An 11077-nucleotide genomic window follows, 5' to 3' on the forward strand; every position below is an offset into this window, starting at 1 on the left:
AGTCTCCCCTCATAAAACCTCTCTGCTGAGGCTTGTTCCCTCTGTGATTTATACCCCTGTAAGTCCAGCACAGACAATGACTATTGCTGATCGAACCAATCACTGTTCAACTAGACGTTTCTTTGTTTCATCTATTCCTCAAAATACTGTACTAAGTATCTTATCCGTTATAAATGGAAAAGAATCAGGGTCACACCTACAGGTATATTATAGCATTATGACAAACAAAAGCTATTTTACAGTTATTTATATAAATGTGAATGAAACCCAACAATCCGCAATCCACATGCGCAAACATCACATAACCAAGTTAAATTGATTTATTATAAGCAAGCCAAATAAAATAGTTTTCCTGTGCCGTTGCAGAGATCAGCTGCGCCAGTGCCACATTTGTGCAGCTGTTCCCAGATGTTTACATTCACAATGGATAGGTGACTGCGAGTAAAATCCGATCATCTGGGCTGGTAAGTGGTAATAAATGCAATCTTTATTTTATCTATAAGCTGATTGGCATTTACAACCATAGTGTATCTGATATTGGTACAATACATCAAATGTGAATTTAACAGAAATGCATTTTTCAGCATTAGTATAGTATCTGTATTATAAAAGGTCATAGAATCTAAAACATTCCAGTTGTGACCCTGGCAGTTGACGAGAAAGTCTGTGTGTATGAGGACACAGCTAACGTGAAAGGACACGAAAAACAACAATTGCAACAATGAGTAACAGACTGACCCTTTTGCTGAATCAGTCCTATTGGCTCCTCTGTTTGAGCACAACTCCGACAAATAAGAGTGAACCTGTTTGTCTTTCCTGGGATCAGTAAACATCCTCAACACAAACAGCAGTGTGAGAGAAGAAAGTCACACCACCAGGGCAGCTGCACTCTCACTGTATGTGTCTTTTGATGTCTGTAGGAGGGAACTGATAATGAAGGGTCTTACGTCTTAATTCTTTTAATTGTCTTTTTCGTTGGGTCATGAACAGGAATCAAACTTAATACATTTTAATATACTTGCATCCATTCATCCATTTTCCAAACCGTTTGTCCTAGAGGCCAGTCCAATAATAGATTTTTTTTTTTTTTTTTGATAATACAGAGCATGTTTTACTTTGATTGCAAGAGTGTCGTGTCTTGTCCTGTCTTGTCTTTGCTAGATTTTTTAATGACAGTGACAGTGACGACGTGAAGGCCAAGTATGGTAACCCATCCTCTGCATTTAACCAATCCAAGTTAGTGCACACACATCAGGAGCATTGAGTAGTATACACACACACACACACACACACACACACACACACACACACACATTTGTGTATGAACTCTCTTTCCTGTCACTGTATAATGTGTGCAAGCCAATATACATATTAATTACATGTACACACGTGCACTCACGATTATCCACTTTAACATCCTGCATCTCACTTACAGACCTGGTGCAGGTGCAGTGAATATTACAGCTCTGTTGCTAGGAGGACCAATGAAAGCACATTAACACCACAGGCAGTTCTCCCATTTTATTCAGCACAGACTCCCCTCCTCCCTCAGCCAGACAGCCAGGCATCTGTTTCAGGCTGTAGCTTGCACCCCCAGACTTCAGGCTCTGTCTGGCATCCACATGCAGGCCCTAAATCAGTGCCTAGGGAGCACGCAGACGTAGCCCACCCCCGTTATGCTTTAGTTTGACATTCGAGTGTCACTTTAACAATCTCCAACCTTCAAATTGAGCAAATGTATTTAAAATGCATGGTGTCTTTGATTCAGTCTGCAGCTGTGTTGGTGGAGCATGTTCTTTCATTGATTATTTTGCCCTGAAGTTCTGTCAAATTTTGCTAAAATGAAATTTAGATTAGTCGCATTAGGGAAATTGGAACATGATCTATGTTTTTAAGTCATAAATAATGTCCTCTACTCATGCATAACGTATCTAATTTGAGCCTAAAGTACTTTGCTCAGTGAGGCAAGTGTGCTGTGTTAACTTTTCACTCCACTTCACTCCAAAGTGAAATGGCTAATTGCCCATCTGCCATTCCTCCTGTAGCTATCTGGTTCTCCTTGAAGACATCACCTCCAGGGCTGTGTTTGCTTGTTTGTACCTGTCATGTGGGCCTGCTCGTCCACCCAGCATGCCACTTGGTAACATCTTATCTGTTCCTTAAAGATCAAAGACCCATGGTGATCTTTATCAACCGATATACCTCCCCTCCTCCTTCACTCGGCCTCCATCAAAGTTCCAAAACTGTGTGTATACCATGCCTTTGAGCACTTTAGCCTTTCCTCTTCTTATCAACAGAGAAGGGGTTTCATTCTTCACAGTCCAATAAGGCCTTGAAACAAGAGAAAGAGACCAGACTGACCTGTGTCTTCACAGTTACATAGAAGAGCCCATTAGGGTTAACAGGGGGGTTAATTCAACATTGTAAATCTGAGCATGTTATGTACACTCCTGGTCGCTCTGTGAAGTGATTCATGTAATTCGTTATTTACTATGCTATAAATTTGATTACTTGTGATCTTTCTCCTAGTGGATGTAATTGTTTTCATTCAATCTGGTATCATTTTTCTACCATCAAAATGTGTTTCTACCATCTCAAATGGCTTAATAGAATTGTTCTTTTTGACTTTTTCCATGCTTTTATTCCCCGGCAGGTCCATTTATGCATTTATGGATGAGCAGACAGTGCAGACGGTCTAGGGGTAAGTTACCAAAGTCACGACCTTGCCCTGACCTGGGTTAAGGAAGTGGTCATGCAGCTTTGGATAAAGCTGTGGAGGAGAGAGACTGAGAGGCCAGGCGGTCGTGCCTGAACAATAGCCGCCGCACATTCAGCCTGGGAGTTACACAAAGGCCAGAGCTGCCCCCTTCACCCTAGTCACACCTCACCATATAGAGCTGGCATTTCACACTCCTCTGTGAACAGCCATTCAATCAAACTACTGTTTAACTTGTTTTTTTGGGCCTTGTTTTTTTTGAATTGCGACATCATCTGTGTTAGACCCTGGAGCATTACTGATCCGTGTTTTCTCAATTAGCTTGTAGGTTTTGAAAACCTTGAAAAACAAGGAGGCAGGGTAATTACATTTCCTTGATATTATACAACTGTAGAAATGTTTTTACAAGCCCATATTATGTGCTGTTGTTTTGATTACAATGAAAGTAGCATTTGATTTAAATCTAGGTATTCAAATGTAGTGAAGAAAAGCCAATAACCTAACAGCAACTATTTATTAAAGACATTTTAGATTAGGTTTAACGTGAAAGTGTGTAGTTGATGGGTACAAATAGTACCGTTCAAAAGTTTGGGGTCAAGACTTTTTTATGTTTTCGAAAGAGGTCTCATATGCTCACCAAGGCTGCATTTAGTTGATGACAATACAGAAAAAATAGGAATATTGTGAAATATAATCACAATTTAAAAGAACTGTTTTCTATTTAAATATATTTGAAAATATATTGTATTACTGTAATGGGAAATTTGAATTCTTCAGTGTCACATGATCCTTTAAAAATCATTCTAATATGCTGATGTCTTGCTCAAGAAACATTTCTTATTATTATTAAAAAAGTTGTGCTGCTCCGTATCTTTTAGTTTAAAAGTACAGCATTTATTTAAATTAGAATTTTTTTTTTTTTGCAACATGTCTTTACTGTTTATCTTAACTGTCACTTTATTATCAATTTATTGCTTCATTATTGCTGAATAAAAACTGACCCTAGACTTTTGAATGGTAGTTTATGGTCAGAACTAGACACATAAACAGAAATTGAGTATTACAAAGTACCATAGTATTACCAGATGATACAAAAATTAAAATGTGATAAAAAAGTGGTTAATTTAGGATTTATCTGTATCAGTACCAGGTACTGCACGCAAAAGTTCCTTCGGGACCACAGAAAGGCCCACATAACCAGGTACTGGCGCAGGCCATTGCCGTGAGCAGAAGATGCTCATAGTTTCATGGGGCCGACTGCTCCGTAGGGAGTCGGAGGCCCTAAAAGATTCTTTGTCTGAGGCGAGTGCCCTACAGCAAGACCTAAGAGGAGGACTCTACAAGCCCCCCCTCCTTGTTACTCAATGGACTACTCCACCCCATTACCTGTCCCGGCTCTGGATCAAGGTGTGGGGGCTGCATATCAAACAGTCTCTGACCTTTGATGTTCAGAGAAACACAAACACTGATCTGACCAGAGTCGTAACAGCTTATTTGTCCCCTTTAGTCATTCATAGCCTCCTTGTTGAATTTCTAAGCCTTCAAAGGCTCTTCTCTATTGGCCTGGCTTACAGTAGCCATGCTGGCTTTAAGAGGTCTGTGACCCACTATGCCGAAGGTCTGGAGGGAGGCCATCTGGCTTCCTGCTAGATTTGATATTGATTTATTGGTTGTACATGTGAAGATAGGAGAACACCAGCTGCTAGGAGCCCAGGTCCATCTAGTACTTTGCAAGCCACTAAATGGCTCTCCTGAAAGCTTCTCAGTGTTCATAATAATTATTCTTCATGACCTAAATAGCCTGTATCAGGGATTCCCAAACTTTTTGTCAGCTAAACCCTTTTGACCTAAAATATTTACTTATGACTTTTAAAGACCCCTTGAGATTTTAAGTTAATATTTCAATAATTTAACAAATGTTTAGCCTGTTCTGGTTCTCTGATGTTGGTTAATGGTCTTGCAGGTAAACAAATATAATATTAATATAACTGTTATGTCCCTAACATGGCTGAGGGTGTGAAAGAACATTTAACATAAAAATAGATTTTTTTAACCCTGGTAAACATTAATATTTATTTTATATTTTATTTAAAATATATGATCTTTAGTAAGTGTTTCATTTTTTTATTTTTTTTTTATTTAAAACATTTAATTAATTTATCAACCCCCAGTTTGGGAAACCCTATATCAATCCAGTGCAATTAGACTGTATATTATACTGACATATGATTATTACATATGTACTATTAAATAGTGTTTATTATACTTAAACGTTACAAAAAGTATGGCAAAATCCATACAGTCCATACATTAAAGAGATTTTCTGGAAAGCATATTCCCTTTCTGTGGAGTTTGGGTCAGTCAAATATCATTCTTCCCAGGTGAAGGTTGTCAGATCAGCCCTTTTCTTTTCCAGATTATCTCTACAACCCCTCTATCTCCCCCCCTCCTCCAGTCCCACCTGGCAGCAGGCTGTGATGTGGCTGTGTTCTTGATAATGAGGTGAGAACTTTATTGCTCTTGTCTCTGGCCTGGCACCAGTTTGCTAGAGGAGGCCTGTTTCCATTACAGCACCGGCTGACAAAGAGCGCCCTCTTTTGATGCTTTACATTCACAACAGACTAGCATGCAGGGCGAGGAGTTCAGAAAAGGATTGTGGAGAACCCTAAATAGTTTAAAATGGCTTATGAAAATATTCAATGACAAAGAATGTTTTTTAGAGGGTGAGAGAGAGCCTATGTCAGACACTATTGCTTGAGTCAGTCTCTCTTCCTCCAGCACTCCATTTCAAAGCCAGGGATCAAGGGCAGACTTGCGCATGGCATACAGTGAATGACAATAGCTTTCCCCTCTGCTCGCAGCCCCCTTAAGTATAGAGAGGAGCAAGACAAAGGAGCTCTGGAAGTTCCCGGGTTAATAAGTCCAGGACACACAGTCAGTGCGGGAGTCAGGAAGGACACTGTGTGAATTTAAGAGGAAGTCAGTGCCCTATCCACTATAGTAGATGCAGATCACAGAGGAGGCGGGCGATGATGGGTTAAAGTGAATAAACAAAGGTGAGAACATGATTGAGAGACACATTAAAAGGGGCCCGAGAAGATATTTTCTCTCGGTAGCAGACGATGTGTCCGTCTTGTCAAGTGGCTCGTCCACTAATTGATAAGATCCAGCACATGCGCACACTTCACACCTGATCTTTCATAAGCATCACTCCATTATCTTGTAATTGGATCCGCATACATATGACTGAAAGATCAAAGGAGTCCTTCTTGTCACGTACAAAGGAAGTGCCAGGACTTTTACTACTTCTGAGGGCTGAAAAATCACTCATTCTCACTGTGGTCCGATCACAATGACAGTCAACGTGACTGTAAATATTGAAAGTGTAAATATAGTAACTCCATGAGAAGGATGTTTACAGTTCACAATCTATGCTGCTATATGACATAGAAGTATAACTTAAACCTTGGTTAACTTGAGTGGTGCTTTGTGATTTTGAATTGATATTGAAGCAATATGCAATGATTAAGCATCTCCTGCACTGTACCAGCCCCCCCCCCCCCCCCCAGCACAATACTGTGGCATAGGGGCTCTTTTGAACAGACTGTCATTTCCTTCTCGGGGCACTGTTATTCCAGTAGCCGTTGTGAAAGAGCCAAGTGGCCCAGCTACAGACAGGAGGTGGGCTCTTCACAGGCAGCTGAGGTTGTCGAATCAGCAGGGGAGGGAGGCGCACATTGCAGGGGGATACAGGCTGAAAACAAACACTGGCCCTAACAGGAAAGGAACTACAAGACCCTGCTGGGATATTAGGGGGACTCGTGTGCTCATTTTCATACAGGGCAACATGCTACAATGTGGCATCCTTTATCGTGTTTGTTGTCGTGAAGGGCCTGAAGGCATGACTGGCATGGAGAAGTTGTTTACATGACTTAAGATATTAACACAAGCAGTATTCCCACAAAACTGGTGTCTGCTTTGACAATAAAACCTGATCCCACATTTATGTCTACTTTACAAACTGTCTTGTTTGTAAGATTCACAAACAAGACGGGTTCCGATACAGTTGCAATTGGCAGTAAATACAATCACCTTCAGTGCTTATGTAGTAAAACAATGATTCTACTTTTATATATTGTGAATTGCTCAGATAATAATAATGTGATGTTATTAGAACATATTATTAACCTTAATAATCTGAATACAAATAATATTACTACTTTAATATTAATACTTTACATGAATAATTTCATCATAACAGATGCTATTTCATTTTCTTGTAAATGTACTCTTATACCAACTGTGGTTGTGGGTAAAGACTGCCATCTGCTGGCTGGCTGTCTGACTGCGGATCTTCACAAGACATTGTTTGACACAGTTTGATTTTTTTTTTTTTTTTTTTTTTTTTTTGTCTATTTATTGATGGAAAATATATATTTAACAACTTCTTGAAAGCAATGGTTTTGACACATCTTCTGATGCTTTTATTCCAGTGATGGTAAAGCAGAACTTTCAGCATCATTACTCTAATCTTTAGTGTCCATGATCCTTCAGAAATCATTGATTTGCTGCTCAAGAAACATTTCTTATTATTTTCAATGTTGAAAACAGTTGTACTGCTTCTTATTTTTGTAGAAACCATTATTATTTATTTTTTCAGGATTATTTGATGAATATAAAGTTCAAAATAACAGCATTGTTTCGTTAATGTGATCATTAGGAAGACTTAAAAACACTGAACCAAAAACTGGACTATTGTAAAGATTTTCAACTATTTTATATTTTGTTTAATATAATTATTTACTGTAATAAACTCTATATTTTATGCACATAGCTGATTCATTATTTTGTTCAAAGTATGATTATTCAATTAAATTCAACAATTGAAGATTCAACAGAACTTGAATCCATATTTTTGGGCCATGACTGCCATCTGCTGGTCACTTTTCTATTGCCACACACACCAATTGCTGCCAGTATTCCTAAAATACCGGAGGCTGCAGTTCTGGGACCGCATTTCTTGGACCCTATTTTTTTGTGACGGCGCCACAAGCCAATTCTACCTCAACAGCGGAGACCTGATTTAAACTAAATATAAAATAAAATATTTTTTGTTAGAAATTAGCCTATATATCAGTGTAAATCAGTGTTAACGAAATGCAACGGTTACAAATTTGACATTCAAAATTTAATTATGTGGCTAGTAATCACTAACATAGTTTAATAAAGCCAACATTTAAAAACAAGTTTTTTTTTTCTTTATTTGAAAATCTTGTTAAAATATACTATTATAAACTCGTACGGGTAACAAATGAACTTCCTACTCTCTCCCATTCCTCTCAAAGTATAAGATGGGCTGTCATTGGACAGTAAAAAAGACCGTGGGCTATACGGTCATTAAAGCGGTAATGTTTGCACTTAGTTTTTATTACGCATTTAGCAGGGTGTTGCAAGAAGCTGCTTACATTAACTTCACTTTAAAAAAATAATAATAATACAATCATGATTTTTCATGAAAAAATATGTTAGAATTGTAGGCCTAAAATACCTTGGTATCAGCTTGTTTTCATCAATGGTATAATTAATAATACAATTAATTTGGTTTGTCATGATTAATTTGTGTTCATAATCAGTAAGAAATAAATAAAAATCTTCTAACAAGATTAAACACGAACAATTAAATTATTATTGTATTAGCCTATTCATTATTTCTAACTATATTGAAACTATATCCAAGCAGCGTTTCGCGCTCAGATGTGACGGCTGAATTAATACATTACCAAAATGTGATTACAGAATATATTTAAATTATCCATCAAATTGACATTTGTAAAAGTTTTAGGCCTAGGCTATCTTATAAATAGAATTTAGTTTCATTCATTTTAAAATTCGTCGCTAGAGTGAATGGGAACATGATTTATTGAAAATATTTGAAAATATAAGTGGTTCTGTCAACTTTCCATTCCTCCACTGCGTGATTCTAGTAGTCAGCACTGGATTGTTGTCAGCGCAAAACACATTTTGAGAACATTCTTGTCAGCGCCGCTGGATTCTAGTCAGTGTTTGAGCGCTGGTCTATGGCTGGAAAAAAAAATACAGTCGTTGGAAAAGAAATAATACATAGCTTACGGTGAGCCCATCGCCGCTTTCACTTTCGCTTTAAATTAATTCGTTTTGGCTTGTTTATAGTTATTTTTTACCCTTGTTCTGTTCTGAATATCATTAAACTTAAAGGATAAATCATTGATCAAATCAAATTTTTGTGACATGGCTTAACATTACCGTGACTTTTCGCACGAATTGTCTGTGCACGCAAGGTTATGCGCATGACTCAAACACTGGCAGTCACAGCACCAGTTGTAGGCAGTACTGATCATGAAATCAGAATTTTCTTGTCTTGAATTATTAATCCATTCATTCATTTATGTCTTTTGTTTAAGTTAATTAATATGTAAAAAAAAAAAAAAAAAAACTCGCTTCGGGGGCCCCCTGGTGGCGAGGGGGCCCCAAGCAGCCGCTTAGTTCGCTTATGCCTCGGGCCGGCCCTGAGCTTACATGTCGCATTAAAATGGCAGATTTTTGAATGTTGTAGGCAATTATTTTGCAAGTAATTACATGTTTAATCTTGTCTTGTCTGGATCTTTGGTGTAGCCTAAACTCGAGAACCATGCACCTGAACGCCCCCCTTTCAAAAATCTTGCTTCCAACGCCCCCATTGTTCTCTGAACGCCCGTTGAGAACCACTAGCATAAAGGATCAGCCAAATGTCCATGTGTAGGCTATCTTGAAGAGCGGATGTTTAGGAGCTTGCTGCGGAAAGTTTTTGTGCCATCTAGTGTTAAAAGGAAAATAAAATATAAGAAAGATTAAAAAATAAAATAAAAAGTTTTTTTTTTTTTTTTATATCCTCCTGGGACCCAAGAATAGACTTTTGTCCACTGTAGTGGACATTATATTTTAGTGAATTTCTCTGACATCATACATGTCACATGACACAACCTGGGTGTCCTGTAAAGAGCACATTCAGGACTTTTCAGAGATACCAAATGTTTGGAGGTTTCACCATGAAAACAACTTCTCCTTGGTCTTTAAAAATGTCTGACATTAATTTAGTGATCAAATGTAGCATTCTTATGGAAATATGATAATATATTGTAATTATAATTTAAATTGGACTACTTTTCAAATTGTATTTCATAAAACAACATCTCAGGAAAATGTTAAGGGGTTTCAAATAAAAAAAATATTTTCTGTTACAGAACAGGGCGTTGATTTCAAACGTGTCCACTGTAGAGGACATCATGTTTATCAGGCATTTTGTGAGACACAACAAGTGAATATGGAAATAAATTATACATCAATATTCCTATGAAATATTAGATATTATTATTAAAATGTTGCCAATTATTACTCCAATTATTACACTTTTTTCATTAAATGTTGCTCCAAGAACACATTAAGGTGCAAATTAGATTGCATTGCATTGAATGGGAATATTAATTTATGGACATTTTACCCACATATTGCATAAAGTAAAATGGTGTATCAATTCATTCCGTTATTTCTTTCATAACATAGTTGAGAATAATCTTTATACAAATTTTGGTTGAAAAAATCCTGAAACCCCCAAATTTATTGGTGATTGAAAAAAAAAAATCCCATTGTTTTTGCCTATACATATAATTTCATGTCATTTTATTTTTTAAACAACTTAGTCCTGACGTCCACTACAGAGGACATAGCATAATGTATGAATAAAATATTATTTTTCAAAAATGTTTTTTTACTATTTTTTTATTGTGCTCTAAACAGTGTGATGACATGGAAAAAAACTAAATTCAAAAAACTTTTTTTTTCTGGGTCCCAGGAGGATATAAAATCAAAGGTGCCTTTTACCCTGGCGAGCCCTGTTACCCCATCACGCAGTTAGCTAACAATGCATTCAAGATTTAGGAGCCAATTGCGAAAACACTCTCCCTCCCTTTAAGACCGTTTTCATTTTTTTTTTTAATTTATTCTTTATTTGAAAGGGGACAGTGTACATTAATCAACATTACAACAATGTAAATGTACCCGAGTTAGCTCAAAAGTGCTAATTTTGCTAACCTGTGCTAACCTGAAGCGACTAATGAAGTCTTGCACATAGGCTACACAAAGAAAGTAGTCTTTCTTTCCAAGAAAACTGAATTTAAAACCAGAATGTAGTTGAACTCATATATTGAAACAAATGAAATATTTCAAGAGGGTTGCCAATGGGTAGGCTATATGTTTAAGTTAAAAAAAATAATCTATTTAGATTTATCTGGAATAGTCTCTCTCTCTCTCTCTCTCTCTCTCTCTCTCTCTCTCTCTCTCTCTCTC

This window comes from Scardinius erythrophthalmus, assembly GCF_964197995.2.
Source record: "Scardinius erythrophthalmus genome assembly, chromosome: 13".
Lineage (NCBI taxonomy): Eukaryota > Metazoa > Chordata > Actinopteri > Cypriniformes > Leuciscidae > Scardinius > Scardinius erythrophthalmus.